This window comes from Lissotriton helveticus, chromosome 7 (genome assembly GCF_964261635.1).
Source record: "Lissotriton helveticus chromosome 7, aLisHel1.1, whole genome shotgun sequence".
NCBI classification, from domain to species: Eukaryota; Metazoa; Chordata; class Amphibia; order Caudata; family Salamandridae; genus Lissotriton; species Lissotriton helveticus.
The window spans coordinates 596,991,040-597,006,622 of NC_136068.1; the positions used below are offsets into that span (position 1 = coordinate 596,991,040).

The 15,583-nt window shown below is 42.4% G+C and overlaps 1 long non-coding RNA gene across 1 annotated transcript in view; it reads right to left on the minus strand.

The window, feature by feature from the left end:
* LOC144768812 (uncharacterized) overlaps window positions 1-15,583 on the minus strand; it is a 150,201-nt gene that overhangs the window by 131,223 nt on the left and 3,395 nt on the right. Inside the window, exon 2 of the long non-coding RNA XR_013598633.1 lies at window positions 12,747-12,863. This is a non-coding gene — a long non-coding RNA (uncharacterized LOC144768812). The remainder of the gene's footprint in view (window positions 1-12,746; window positions 12,864-15,583) is intronic.

Here is a 15,583-nt window from a genome sequence, read left to right on the forward strand (position 1 = left end):
TGTTATCATCAGGTCCCTAGCCATTACGTTAGGCAGGAGAGAGCTGGATCTCTTTCAAGTGCTTGGAGAAAATGTTTTGAAGATGTGCGTATGTGTTATGTGATAACGTGGAGAAATGAGTTCATGACTTTCCCATGTACTGCAGTCATTGGGGAATGATTGTGCTTCAGCTGCCAAAGAGTTAATATCTTGTACTGAGTAGGCAGTATTTGTTTTAACATGCTGATCAACAAGGTGTTGAGGGATTTTGGCGTTTTTTTGCTGTTTGCGGGGGGGGCGTGTTTTTGAGCGGAAATTCGTACCCGTTCCAGTGGAGGGATTTGGTTGCTTTTTGGTGAGGATTTAGGGAATAGCTTGGACTACTGTGATACAAAATTTGAAAAGGATCCGAGCTATGGAAGTGGTGGAAAAAGCATGTTTTGTGTGGAGGTGCGATTTGCCATGTTATCCAATGGGCGTATTTCTGAAATGTGAGATAAGGGTTTGCACCACGAAGAGTGCTTCAATGTTTTCACGGTTGGAAAGAAAATATGAAACAGACCCATTAGAGAATGTGCTTTAAATTAGTGTAATGCAACAGTGTTTTTTGTTTAAATAGGAATGTTCCTACAGAATATTTTTCCCAATGCAAGCTGCCCTTTAGAATAGCGTTGTGACAGTTAATAGACTCAATTAGAAAACATGGGGTTTTTTTTGTTTGAAAAATTATGAATCTGGCCCTTTTAATAGGTAGAATAGAAGAGCGTGCACGCTTAATTAGGAAAGTGGCTATTTGTAAATTAATGAACATGGCCCTTTTTGATAGCTACAATACACTACCATCTTAATGCATTGCTAAGAGTCCCCTACATTAGTTTGTTTGCATTCATTTAGTTTCAAGGCTCACCTATGTACTTTGACAGGCTGCTGATAGAAAGGTATAATCTTGCACGGTAAAAGCAGTGTTCATTAAACAAGACTTGGAAAATAGGATTTATTATGTCTGATTCAGGGCTACAATACTTACACAGATGGTTTCAGATCAACATTTAGTGGAGAGGCTCAATTGATATATGCAGAGAACAGTCCCAACGCAACAGTCCATGATAATTTGTTTTTTTTTCTCTCAACTGCAAAGTGCTTAGCATTGTGTGCAGAAGCAAATTGTCCCTTTCTTTTATGTGTGCTAATTTGCATGCTAAACAAATGCCCATGTTTCAAATGTCTTGCCTTCTAGCTGAATTAGTTAGACAAAAGTGTTTTTTAGAAACTGGAGTTTTTAAGTAGCAGTACAGAATTATTTTAATGTGCTAGCATGTCACTTAGTTACAAAAAAAATATATCTTTATTAATTTACTTTTTACAACGTTTTAAATTTGTTTCAGTTAAGTTGGAGAACGTGGGTTAAGCTCTCTGTCCTGGGAACAGTTATGTTTTGAATTACTTAGGAATGTGTTTTTTAACCTTGAGACAGTCCGTCCGAGACCGAGATGGCCTGGCTCCCAGTAGATGTTTATGTAAAGGGAGGGCTACTCCCTCTTGGAGCGAGCAGTGCCTGTCTTGTTGATATTGGCCATACTCCAATTCTTTCCGCGATCCTTTTGTTTATGTAAAGGGAGGGCTACTCATCAGACTTACACTAGCTTCCTTCGAATGTGGAGGGAGGAGGCTTGCAGCTCACTCTTTAAGGAACTTGGCAGACGCTTGGCTCTTTCAATGAGCTCAGCGTTGGCAGCGACCCAATTTTAGAGAAGCAGAGACGAGTGAGAGGCTTCTCTCCTCTTAGTGATGTTTGACACTGAGCCAGCTCCTGGCTCTGAGGGGAGGGGTAGGTGAGCAAGGAGTGAGTTCGTAGCGAAGTTACCTCCCCAGCCCCTCTGACTTGTGTACAAATAGTTGCTCTTCCTTACAGATAAGTCACGCTTGCAAATGTATAGTTTAAAATAGTGTAACAAGCATAATTGGCAGGAGTCTTGCTCTTGCAATGGGTTCAGCATCTGGCAGTCATTCAATTTTAGATCACAGTGTAGCCCGGCTTGGAGTTGATCCAAAGTTCAGAGCGCGGACATCTTTCTAAAGGGAGGGGCTGTTTCTCACAGAGGCTCCAGCCTTCTGTCTATGCTGGGATAATTTGGATTTTATTCAAATACATTTAGAGAACATATTGTAGGTAGTATGGTCATACTATTCCCAAGATTTAGAGTAGGATTTTAGTATAAACTGCAGAGCTTTTGGAACGAGGCTCCACTTAACTTAGAGGTTAACAGAGGTTCGTGGGCGTTTGTTTGAGGTTCCCCCAAAATAAAAATTGTGGTTTTGGATTGAAAATTCATTTTTATTTATTTATTTATTTTTATGTAATTCATTTTTGCTGGATTGATGACATAGGGTCCTAGCATTTGCAGTCAAGCATTAAAGCGACAGCTAGTCGGTGTTTACATGCCTACCAACACAGCACTGATACAGTACATAAACTACATTCTAATTACAGCAAGATCAGAACCAGACTGTGACATTGCATCTCTGACAGTCTTACACTTTCTGTGAAAAGCAAGTGGTGTACAACACTTGCTTTCCAAGGAGGGGACACCAGGTATACAGCTAACATAACCATTTATTGGCCTTACTCCTTACTGTAGGCAATGGATTCCCCAGTATGCATATCTAGCCAAACCACTCATACAGTTAACTACACAGGAGGCAGCCATTTTGACTGTACTCCCTAGGACACAAGAACACACCTTGGCATTTGAGGAATTAAAAAGAGCATTATGTCAAGCGCCAGTTTTAAGCGACTCCATGTTACAGTAAACATTTTATGCTTTTTTATGCTTTTTTATTTTTATTTATTTTTACATTTGACTGTAGCGAGACTGACAGGATATGGACTGACATTATTTCAACCACACATAGAGATCAGACGTTGTAATATTCTGAATCCTGCAACACTTTTTTCCCTCAAGTACAGTAAATGCACCACCACATGACTGTGTGGAAGTTATGAATATAGTGACAAGACCAAGACAAGACCTGACAGATATTGTACTCCCAGACCCTGACCTGACACTCTATGTGGATGGTTCATGCATGAGAACAAGTGCAGGAGAATCAGTAGCAGCCTATGCTGTGACCACAGGAAATAGACACACTGTCTGCACAAGCAGCAGAGCTCATTGCTCTGACACAAGCCTGCATAAGAGCTAAGCACTTGAAAGTAAACATTTATACTGACTCACAATACGCTTTTGACGTTGTTCATGATTTCGGGGTTCTGAGGAGGAAGAGAGAGGTTTCTTGAGACCTCCCATGGGACCAAGATTTAGCACAGCCAGCTTATTCAGGCCCTGTTAGAGGCCATACATTTACCTACAGCCATTTCTATCCTGAAATACAAAGCTCACACCAAAGTTACAGACACCATTTCCCAGAGTAATGACCTGGCAGACCGAACAGCTAAACTGACAGCCCAGACACCAACAGACACGACAAGGACAGAGGTACCATTACTGACATAAAGTATGACAGTCAGGGATCCTACACAAGATGTACTCGACATACAGACATATGCCACCACAGATGAGATAAAGAAATGGACTTTACAAGGAGGGGTCCAGACTGACCAAGGGTGGATGACTAAGGAAAAAAAAGCACATGGTTTCAGATTCTATGGTACAAGTAATCATAAGCACAGCACATAGTCCCGCACACTTAGGAGAGAAGGCAATGCTAGACAGCTTACAGAACATTTGGTTTAACAAGCAGCGAACATGTATGATCTATTATCAGTTCAATCCAGGTAAAGGCATTCCGGTGGAACAAGGCGGATTTCATCCTCCTGACCACCCTTTTGAAGTTCTCCAGATGGATTATATCCAAATGGACAGATGTAAAGGTTACAAGTATGTCCTAGTAGTTGTGTGTGCACTGTCTAGATGGACAGAAGCATATCCAGTTCCAGATTATACTGCTGTTACAACAGCCAGACAATTAGTGCGCAGTACTTCCCCAGATGTGATCTACCTCATGTGATCTATTCAGATAACGATCAGCCATTCTCCTCTGAATTAATGAAACAAGTGTCCCTTCTGTTAGGTTATACATGGAAATTCCATTGTGTCAGACACCCAGAAGCCGCAGGCCTTGTAGAAAGACAAAATCAGACAATTAAGACAAAGTTGCTGAGATCTGTACAGACAAAGGCGTGGATTGGATGGTGGCCTTGCCGGTTGCCCTCTTTTACATGCGTATGGTAGCTCATTCCAGAACAGGCCTATCTCCTTATGAAGTGGTTTTCAGTAGACCGCCAAATATGTGGGGTACGCCTATGCCAAAGAAAATAACTGATGTTGACAGTAACATGCTGACAGATTACCTGGCTTCCTTGATTTCTGCACTACTCTCTTGTTGTTCACAGGTTGCTGCTGCCTTCCCTGACAACACCCAGGTCAAGGAACATGCCATAGCACCAGAGGATTCTATACTTGTGTCCGGATTTTTGATCGTTCAAGCCCCCTTGAGCCACGTTGGAAGACGCCGAAGTTGGTGGAAGGACGTAAAGGCTGAACTCACCTTCATCACTATTTGGAACTTTGGAACTTTGGAACTTTTATAAAGAACACTGACCTTTGCTAGAAAATACCCCTCAGCAAGAGTATAGGTCTAGATTAAGAACTAGTAAGTCAGACGTAGTTTAATTGTTTAAGCCCACCCGGTGGTGAATCGGTTAGACTCGATTCTGACATGTATAAGATCACATATGAGAATAGCAAGAAGAGAGATAAGAAGGAAAAGTACTGCAAGCTATTACGCAGTAGATGTATAGTTACTTTGATCATCCTTTTTATTCTGTGCATTGTTGTAATTGGTTTTAATTTATTGCTACATGTTTTCTTTCCCATTTCCTCACATATACATTCTTCCAGTAACAGTACCATAGAGCATACATTTAGTGAACTGCCGCCTCATGAATTGTCATATCGACTTGCACTGCGTAACAATACTTTCATTCGAATGTTACACCATTCTCATCAGACCAGCAATGCGACCGATTGCTGGGTATGTGGCCAAATGCCACCTTATCAAGAAACGAAGGGAGTTCTGCCATTCTACCCTTTACCGTTCTCACACAATGGTTCGTGTGGAGCATGGTTTGCTCTAATGACATCAATAGATAGAAGGTACATAGCTTATCCAGGTGGCTGGATATATGGAAACCTGAATAAAGTAATGAATGAAGCATGCTTTCCAGACAAAGACGGATTCCCCCAAAGAAAGGGAACCGATTTAGAGAATGATGAGTACGAACAGGGAAATGCATCTGTTAATTTTATAATGTTAAACGTTCAGCCCAAGCAAAACACAGGTCCACCGTTTATATCAGTCCTGCCAGCAAAAGGTGATTTATGTGTTAGTAAGAAAGGCTCAGTACATATGGGACACAGCAAGTGTAACACTGTAGTAGAGTTTGATGATAACGGACTTTCTTCTTTCAAAACATCACGCCATACCTATTTCATTTGTGGTCAGACAGCCTATGTACATCTGCCCTTAGACTGGGGTGGGACTTGTTATATAGCATTCTTATTGCCACCCGTTTTTCTAGCCCCATCAAATTATCGTAGAGATTCACGACTAGAACATGTTAGACAAAAGAGAGAGACAGATTCCGCAGGGATCGATCAGACTGAAACAGCTTTGGAGCAATATACAGATTTCAACAAAGGATTCTTTTTCTTCATAGGTCCCGTCCAAAACAGTAAACTGATACGCAGGTTAACAAGGACTCTTGAAACAGTTGTAAATGTAACTGCATCTGCCCTGGCGAACTTGACCCAGGAACAGTCTGCTATTAGACTTGTCGTTCTTCAAAACCGCCTCGTTCTAGACGTCATCTTGGCGGATAGGGGCGGAGCTTGTAGAGTCATCCGATCTAGTTGTTTCATTTTCATCCCAGATAATGCACAATCTGTGTACGAAGCAATAACAAGGCTCCACAAGATTGCTCATGCCATACATCAAGATCCAGGCACATGGACTTGGTCCAGTTGGTTCTGGGGTGTAATATCTGCATAGGGATGGAAAGTTATGTCCTTCCTAGGAATGGCCCTACTTATGGTATTTGGTTGCTGTCTCTGTCTGCAGTGTGGTCCGGCGATTTGCGGCCTGTGTGCCACTGCCTGTGTTCCCCATCCACGTAAACAAAGAGTTAAAGATTAACAAATGATTCTGTATGATGAACTATACGGTCTCATGAATATAGATGTATCCTAAAGGGTTATGTAGGGGACAAGGAGGGAATAAGGAAAATGATATTTTGCCTGACCAAATATGTCCACTACATATACCCTATGTTACATGTCATGTGCATGTCACCCATGCATATTTCCCGTAGTGGCCTGAATCACTAGGCCTCTGCAAACATGTCCTGCAAGTCAAGTCATCAAGTCTCCCAAACGTTAAGCTAAAATGAAGGCCCATGTATTTTCATTTTGCATTGTGCTCTTTTAAATAAATATCGTACTGGTTGAGCCTGAAACCACTTTCTGAATTAATGTTTTCATGACTCTTGGCATACTGAGCTGCAGTCACGTCAGCAAGAAGTCTGCCAAGACAGTATTATGAATAACAGTTATCCGTCTGCTGTACAGAGTGGCATCCCTGCCCGGTGAGGAAAAGTAAACAGAACCCGTCCGATAGCCATTCTGTCTCCATTTAAGTGAATTACAGTGCTTGCACCCATAGAAAGCTCATGCAATGAACGAATAAATATGCCCTCTCTGTCTTTTAGTGACGAACAACCTTTTCTTCAGATAATACATCCCCTGACTCTAGATATCAGTTGTACTAGATGTGCTGGTCGCCTTGACACAAGAGATCTCTCTACTAGGTTGAAAGTCAGCTCTCCTCCCAGTTACACGTCAATTGCACGTCATGCTCAAAGTTGCGCAAGTAGGGCAGAGTTCCAGCTGGTCACGCAATCTACTCCTAAGTACCCACCCACCTATGACACCTACCTATCACCTACCTATGACTCATCAAAGTACACACCCTCATGTACACCCACATGTTCTTATCTCATTTTCTTCCTTGCTCTGCTTAGCCTATGTACAAGAAATGTATATATACTATGTTCAGTAAATAATTGTTAGAAGACTCTTCCTGAACCTCAGAGGTGATGGAACATATTCTCCCTTTGACTCGAGTTATTGGAATAAAGCCCATTTTAACTCAGATACCACGGACTCTGCTTCTCACTTGATGCATGATACTTTGTTAATGCCTAGAAATTCTGCCAGGGTAATAATTTATTTACCACAGGAGGTAGGACCAGGCAAGGCTAGAGATAAGACTTGTTCCAGGCTCAAATAACCCAATAGTTGTCACTGATAACCAGATAACTTTCATTGAATCGGATGAAGAGTTATTAGTAGATTATGCTATATCCAAATGTTCACAAATTGTTTCAGGGAAAATTGGAAACAACATGACATGTAAACATCAGATAAGGGGGGGGAGGAGCTACGCTAGCAACCAAGATGGCCGCGTAAGCTCCCGGCTCTGTCGACCTCCGTCAGTAGCTGATAAATCCTGATATTAATCCTGATTTCGCACCAGACTCCCGTGTGGCTGAATCGTTGCTGAGCCTAAAGGTGCAATCCCGATCTCTTTATCACTTCGAATGGTGAACTTATGCTGTGTTTCATTCTCGGCCTAATGCAGCGTGTGAGCCGGGGCCTCGAGTACTGACCCAGCCGGGTTGGAGTTGAACAACATCGGCCGCGGAACCTGTTTCCTTCGTTGTTAGCACCAGTCCTGTTGGACTTTAGGTAAGAGTCTCCTTTACCGCGCAGGCATAGCCCCGATTTAGTGACTTGCGTGGGGACGTGTAGATAGACAAACGGCTGAGTTAACCCACATAAATTTTTAACACCGCGCTAATCCCCGTCCCTACCGAAATTGGAGCATGCCCCCAAAAAATTCCAACTTTCTTTTCCAAATAGGCAGCCCGTCGCATCCCGGCCACCTTTGTCATTACGCAGCAAGTTTGGATTGAAGTTGAATATCACAAACCAGCACAATACCCCACGAAGGCAAGTAAGACCTATTTTTTGTGGTTGTCTAAAATGCATCCTAGGTCTGACTAATTCATCTGAGACGTGTTCTTTCATCGTTTAGATTTGGTTCACTGCCCTCTATCCTTGCTTCACGCCAAACCAACCCGGCTACTTCACTTATTGGTAAGCCGTCAAGCGTGTGGGTGGGCTGTCGAGCTAGGTTCCTCAATGTGTGGTCGTGTTAAACGCTTTGAACAAGAGAATCCCTAACCTGTTCATTTGCTTTTTTGGTTGTTCAAACCAGCACTTATGTTTTATTAATTTCCATTTTTCTGTTTCATTCCTCTCTGTGCACTGTTTTAGATACCACTTGAGGCCCTGAAGAGAATCCTATAGAAACTACTGGGATTCGAAACGCGTAGGCTCTCTGTCACAATATACCTGCGAGAGCGGCTTGGTCATTTAATTAATTTTTTCTCACGCCGCCTGTACATTACTAGTGATCATCTGTCTGAAGATTAAATTTGTTCTAGGAGAATGTACATTTCAAAAACTTTTTGTTGATTATTATTGCAAAACTGTGTCCGCAGGCTGTGGCCTTATGTTTCTTTTCTGAAATAGAAATTGTATATATATAATTTTAAGACTGTAATATATGTTTCTGTAGTCCTCCCCCGGTTCGAAAGTTTGTTGAGTGTCTGTGATATGGCTGTAGCAACGAATGATTGATGACGAAAACCTAGCCCCTTTACTTGTATGTGTTCTTTTTTGAAGATGTTTTGTCTAATCCTTTGAAAAAATATAAGTCTGTTTTTCTAAAAATATTAAAATAAAAAAGCTATTAAGTAGTTATTCCCTGGCTTGAATTTTTCTCAAGTTTTGGTTGGTTCATTGTTTATTGAAATTATTCACATCAGCATTGGCACCCTATCTTTGTTTTTTGGTGTTTCATTCTCGGCCTAATGCAGCGTGAGAGCCGGGGCCTCGAGTACTGACCCAGCCGGGTTGGAGTTGAACAACATCGGCCGCGGGACCTGGGCAGAGTCCGGTCTTTCGAAGTGGAAATTATCCTGGCCGATTTGGATGGTGGTCCTGTGGTCCGGGTGATATAAAGGGAACGGCGGCAAGACGTATCTGTGGCTGTGGACGGGGGTCCGTTACCCGAAGGCCCTGCTGCACCCCCGGGGCCGACGGGTTTGGATCCTCGCTGGCGGCGACGGGGTAGAGATTGTTGGATCGACAGATTGCCCACCGTTACCGTCCGCCCCGCTCGTGCCTGTCCCCCCGGAGTAGTCGACCTCCGGGGTTAAAGATCTGATTTGTCGTTGAGCGAGAGAAGATGGAGCGGGCTGAGTGTACGCCGTCGCTGAGGACCGTAATGGCCGCCATCGGGGCGATTCATTCACAAGTCAGCGCCATCATCCACAAAATGGTCGTAACAGTTGAGACTGTGTGTTTGAGACCGGACTCTGACCCTTTGCCAGATCTGAAACACGTTGTGTCACCCGCGAAGCAGGTTTTACCTGAGAAAGAGGTCCCCGTGCGGAAACCGGAACTGGTGTCTTTTGTCAGCTCACGAACACCAGCTTGCGAGCTCGGAAATCCTGAATACTCAACATATTCAATAGTGTTGCCGCCCAAGATGGACACAGCCGATCTTTCACTCCTGGAGAACGCTTTCGGTACTTATCGGATTGACTTTCCATTTTCCTTCTCCCATTTGGTTCTACTACGTTCTCGAGATTTACTGCCGGTGGAAGAGTGTCTCCAGGTGAATGGTGGACTTCGAGACCTAAAACTTTGGACTCGCTTCGAAAGTAGTGTTTTTGACTTTTTTGAACGTTCTGACTCTCCTGTGAATATGGTGGTCCTGGCGGAGGGAGCTCGCACGAAAGATCGGAAGGGTCAGGGATGAGTTTGACTGTCTGGGTTTGGTATGGAGATTACATTGGATACGGGACTTGCTGCCTATAAAGATGCGGGAGTCGGGCGGTTTTTATAACTTTCCTAATTTCTTTGGCTTATAATTCCTATCTTTTGCAACGTTTGATTGTATGTAGGGGTCGTTTGCTTCTGGCTAGGGGGAGGGGAGACCGGGAGCCTGTATGACATTTCCTCCTCCACTCTTTTCCTACTTTTAGGACTCAGTTTGTGGGGCGACAGGCACGCTGCTAGTGGGGTCAGGCCGTAGCCATCTGCAGGGGTGAAGGGGGGATGTTTTTTTTTGTTGTTTTGTCTTTCTTTAGTTTCTATGGCCTTTTTTCTTTCCTTTCTCTTTATACGAGAGGCGGGTGGTTTATCCTGAGCTGATCTGTTTCTCATATCCGGGTGTCTACTCTGGTCTTAATTATCCTGATTCGTGGGTGGACAGGCGCTGAAGGCTTCGGCTTAGCGGGGTTGCTGATTGTGATGTTCTTTCTCCTGACATGTACCTGCTAATGTTGACGTCACAAACCCCGTTAATTGATCTGTACTTCATTAGCTTATCTGCCTGTTCACCGCTGTAAAGTGTTCTAATGTATGAAACCCGATATGTGTACTATTTCTCTTGTTTTTCTTCTATTATTAAAAACATACTTTATAAAAAATAAAAAAATAAAAACATCAGATAAGGTTGAAGGAGACGGCTAGTCCTTTGGTACACAAAATAAGACCTGTTCCTTTAAGCATTAGGAAGGAGTTGAGAACTTTGTTGGACAAGTTATATTTAGGAAAGGTGAAACAGATCACCGGAGTCCTCTGAATGGATCAGTGCAGTGGTAATTGTCAGAAAGAAAAGAAGAATTCTGAGATCCGCTCATGTGTGGATTTATTCATGCTTAGTAATCACAATATTATAACTGACTGTCATCCTCTGCCTGAAGTACAGGAACTATTAGTAAACTTGGGAGATTCTAATGTGTTTTCTTTATTGCACCTCAAATCAGCGTACCACCACGTTCTGTTTGCTGAAGAGAGTCAGGGCTTGACCACCTTTATCACTCCGCTTGGTGCTTACAAATTCTTATGAATGCCTTTCAGTTTGGCCTCTGCAGCAAGTGTTTCCCAGAAGTTAATGGACACCATATTGGCTGGCATTCCTGGGGTTCAAGCTTTTCAGGATGATGTTTTGATTTGTGCACCCTTTGTTAGTGATCACAATTTTATTCAGAAAATATATACACATATTTGAGGATGTTGGCATCACCTTGCGGATGGATAAATGCAAATGTCTGGTAATTCAGCTAGATTATTTAGGTCATTGTGTTTCTGATCAAGGTATCAAACCCAAACTGTCACTAGTGCAGGCCATACAGGAAGCCAACCCACCTGACTACAAAGAAACTTTTCAGTTATTTCTGGGCCTCTGTATTATTCAATGTTCATACATGGTTATGCCATAGTGGTTCAGCCCCTCAGATTGCTTCCTAAAAAGGAGCAAAAATATGGCTGGTCGGAAGAGGTGAGCAATGCCTTTCTAAGTGTCAAGGCATTGATCACTTCAGCCCCCATTCTTTCTGCTTTAAGTGCTGGGAAGCCCTGTTTTTTATGGTTAGTGCTAATTAGCCAGGATTTGGGGCAGTAGTATCCCAGTGGATTGATATTGCTTTTGCTTACCGTTCTTTGATGACAGCTGAAACTAATTACAGCAACATAGAGCGGAAAGCACTGGCCTGTTCATGGGCTATGGAAAAATGTCAAACCTTCCTCTGGGGTACTAAATTCGATATCCTCACTGATCATAAGCTTTTAATTTATATGCTCAATGGGAAGAGTACAGGGAAGGCTTCAGCGAGGCTGGTGATGATTGTGTCAAAGCTCCAGGAAAACAATTTCAGCATTAAGCATCCACCAGATGGCAAGAATGCTAGGGTGGACTGTTTATAGTGTAGGCTGGTGAATGTGGCAGCTGAGCAGTCAGGAGGATGATGTTGAGTGTGTGGTGGCGCTGACTGTTGATAAAGGTGCTAATTGTGATGGCCTACTACAAAGAAAAAATGGTTAGAGGCTTTAGACAAAGATCTATCATTGCAGGATGTTATTAGGTTTGTGAGGACTGGTTGGCCTAAGAAAAGAAATCGCGAATCTGGTCTAAAGACCTTTGCGCAAGTGTCAGATGAAATTTCCATGGTGGATGGTTTCCTTACCAGACACGACCTTTTGATTCCACTAGTGTTTTTTTAGGAAGTTGTTGTTCAACATCTCCCATGAAGGGCATCTAGGTGTGTCACCTACTACTTGTAACATCAAATAATATTATCGGTGGATGGGGAAGTGTTTTAATGCCTGTTCTTTATTATACTATACAAACCATGACCATAACTTCCTTATAACCTTTACAAAATCCGAAATGAGTCTGTTTTCATTCAAAAGTATGTAGCTCTGCATAACTCACAAGTCCAAGTAGTCTTATTTCCCTTTAGTCAGCACATAAACGACAAAAGCCAACCATTATATATGTAAGAAAAAGTTTACAAACAAAAAGTATAATCAAAAAGTACATAGGAAATGTTTTGCTGATCAGAAAGGTGTAAAATCCTAGTGACAAAAAAAAGGGTGGCCAGAAAATTTCCCGTGTTATTTTCTAAAAGAGTGTCCCTTGAAAAGGAAACTTTTTTTATAATATTCAAATGAATTCAGCAGCCAATCTACAAAATACATTATGTAATAGTACAAATTACAATCCGATATCCAAATATAGTTATTATATATACAAACTTTAAAACAACTTACCATGCAACATCTATTCTCAGGATAAGTAAAAGTCCAATGATCAATTTCTTCTTTCTACAGGTTGTAAAGGCATCAAATTTCAAACAGATCCTAAATTTCAATTCAAGTTGTGAGTCCCTGAAGTGTAAAAAAAGAGAGTAATTCATTCCCTCCCAAACTACACAAGATAAATATAAAGATCTTCAACTCTATCATTGCTCGTATAGTTCAAGGCCTCACAATACCATTATCAGCACAGTTCAAAATTAAAGTGCATGTATCATATAGTAGCGCTAGAGATACCACATCCACCAGCTAGAAATAAATAGGTTAGTCCATGTGTCCCATTCTAAGCAACCCATGGGTAGCTCATTCAAAAAGCCCAACCAGCACAAAGAAATGTAATATGGCCACTCATTTACACAAACTACCAGCTTATTTTAAAGAGCGGTTAGAAAGCATCCTATGTGCAACTCAAACGGGGTGGTCCACCTTCACACACACATTTAATATGGCCATTGATTAGCATAGACTCCCGTCCTATGGTTGAAAAACAGTCTGGGCGGGTATAAAAACCGTCAAAGCCATGCCCCACTACATGTGCTAAAGAGGTAGCTATACGGGTTTAGCCAATAGTCAGAACTGCAAGTTTAGCTGTCCTTTAAAGAGCTCCAATTCAGATGCCTCGAAGATTTTTTGTAAATCGAGAAATCCCTTTCAAACAATGGTCTGTATTGTCCACACAGTATATTTTGCTAGGTACGTAAAGTGCCTAGCAAAATATACTGAAGAAGTTCCTATGTTTAGAGACTAAACGCGTTGGCTGTGTCCTTGTCCCTGTTTTTAAAGTGCAAGAAAAGACAAAAAGAATTTTCAGAAAAGACCCTATGTTTCATGACAAATTCCTGTGTAGCAATGTTGTTGTAACTCTTCTTTTTTTTCTTTGAAAAGTTACTTCTGTGTGTAAGAAGCTTTATTGTTTGTGTATGTTCTATGCCTTCTTTTGCAAACTGTTGATTTTAGGGTCTTTTTGGATGAATGGCCCAGAGAGTGGGCACCTATTGACTGTGGGAACTATACAGACTGCAACAAAACTATATCACGATCGTTCTGGTAATTTTTTTATTGTCTTTAACATGTTTTGCTATTTGTCTTTTGCATATGTAGATAGATGTTTTTTACAGTATAAGTGAAAAGGGTGGTGTTATATGTGTCAAACTGTATGGCTCTGTATCTTGTGCTGCATCACGAGATGCACAGTGCAATTCTTAGAATTGTCATGGCTCGTGTTAGTCCAACGTTTCAGGCTCTGGCTCGTTCGGAGTTGCAGTTACAGTTTCATTCTGACCGTTGCTCTTGGGGGAGGAGGACCTGATATATATATATATATATATATATATATATATATATATATGAATGAATGAATAGCATTTTTATATCGCGCAAAACTTAGCCCCAAGGGGCATCAAGGCGCCAACGAATCAAACACAAAAGTCCACAGTACCAGATAAATGATCCAGGAAGCCATTAAGAGCGCGGCCCCTAATATGACTGGGAGAAAAGCCAGGTCTTCAGGTGTTTCCTGAAGACCGCCAGGGAGGATTGACTAGTGAGCTCCAGGGGGAGAGAGTTCCAAAGTCTAGGAGCCAGGACAGAGAAAGCTCTACCTCCCCACTTTACCTTCGTAAACTTGGGAACCACAAGCATGTTCTTTGAAGATGACCTGAGGGTTCTACCGGGAGAATATACACAAAGAAGGGCCCTAATACCTTCTGATCCTGAGCCGTAAAAAGCACCATGAGCTAGGCAGAGAAGTTTGAAAGAAATCCTAGCAGGAATCGGAAGCCAGTGGAGGTCCTTTCTGGCCATAGTTACAGAAGCTCGCCTAGGGAGAGTTAAGACCAATCTGGCTGCGGCATTCTGTACCATTTGGAGAAGATAAATGGAGGCTTTGCTAATGCCACCATAGAGGGCGTTGCAATAGTCTAGCCTCGATAATACCAAGGCAACTGTTGCTAGTTTCCGAGCTGCCAGGGACAGGTAGGGGGCAATCTTCCTAAGAATTCTAATGATGCCACAACAAGTTGACACCATCCTGTTTACCTGAGAGTTAAAAGATAAAGCAGGGTCGATTAAGACACCCAGGTTCCTAGCAGCGAGAGTAGGGCGAGGACATTCTCCCAAGGAAGGAGGCCACCATTCCTTAGACCAAAGATCCTGGCTCCCACCAAAGACCATAATTTCGGTCGATATATATATATATATATATATATATATATACACACACAACCCTTACAACACTCTCAAATATTAAACTAATGATCTATTCTTGGTAAAAGATGGCCAAAAGTTTGCAGCTCTGCCAAGTACCATGCATCAGGGGTTAGACTAACGCATTTTAGTGTTGTGTCTGCATCACTGCACTAAAATGCATTAGTCACGTATTTATAGCACTGCCCTAACACCGCACAAGGTGATTGTCTGATTGATGAGCTGCACTAGCAGCAAGCGTGGTGCTGGCAGAGTGCACTCTGTCTGTGCTGGCTGAGACTGAGCCTGCAGATGTACGTTAGCCTCTCTGTGTCTTCACAGCCCATTCGATGCCCAATTTATTGTCACCACTGCAGCCCAGCGGGGACAGCATCCAATCAAACCGAGAGTCAGCCCGGCCGCTTCAGGTACCATATGGCCTGTAACCGCAGCATGTCACTGCAATAAACAAAAAAAATAACCTTTCCGGAGTATGATGATCACGTGAAAATGGGGGCTGCGCCTTGCCTGTTGATGTTTTCCGGTAACTAGTGCCACCCCACTGTGAGTGACCAAGTAAAAAATATTGTGATTAGCCCATCTCCTTT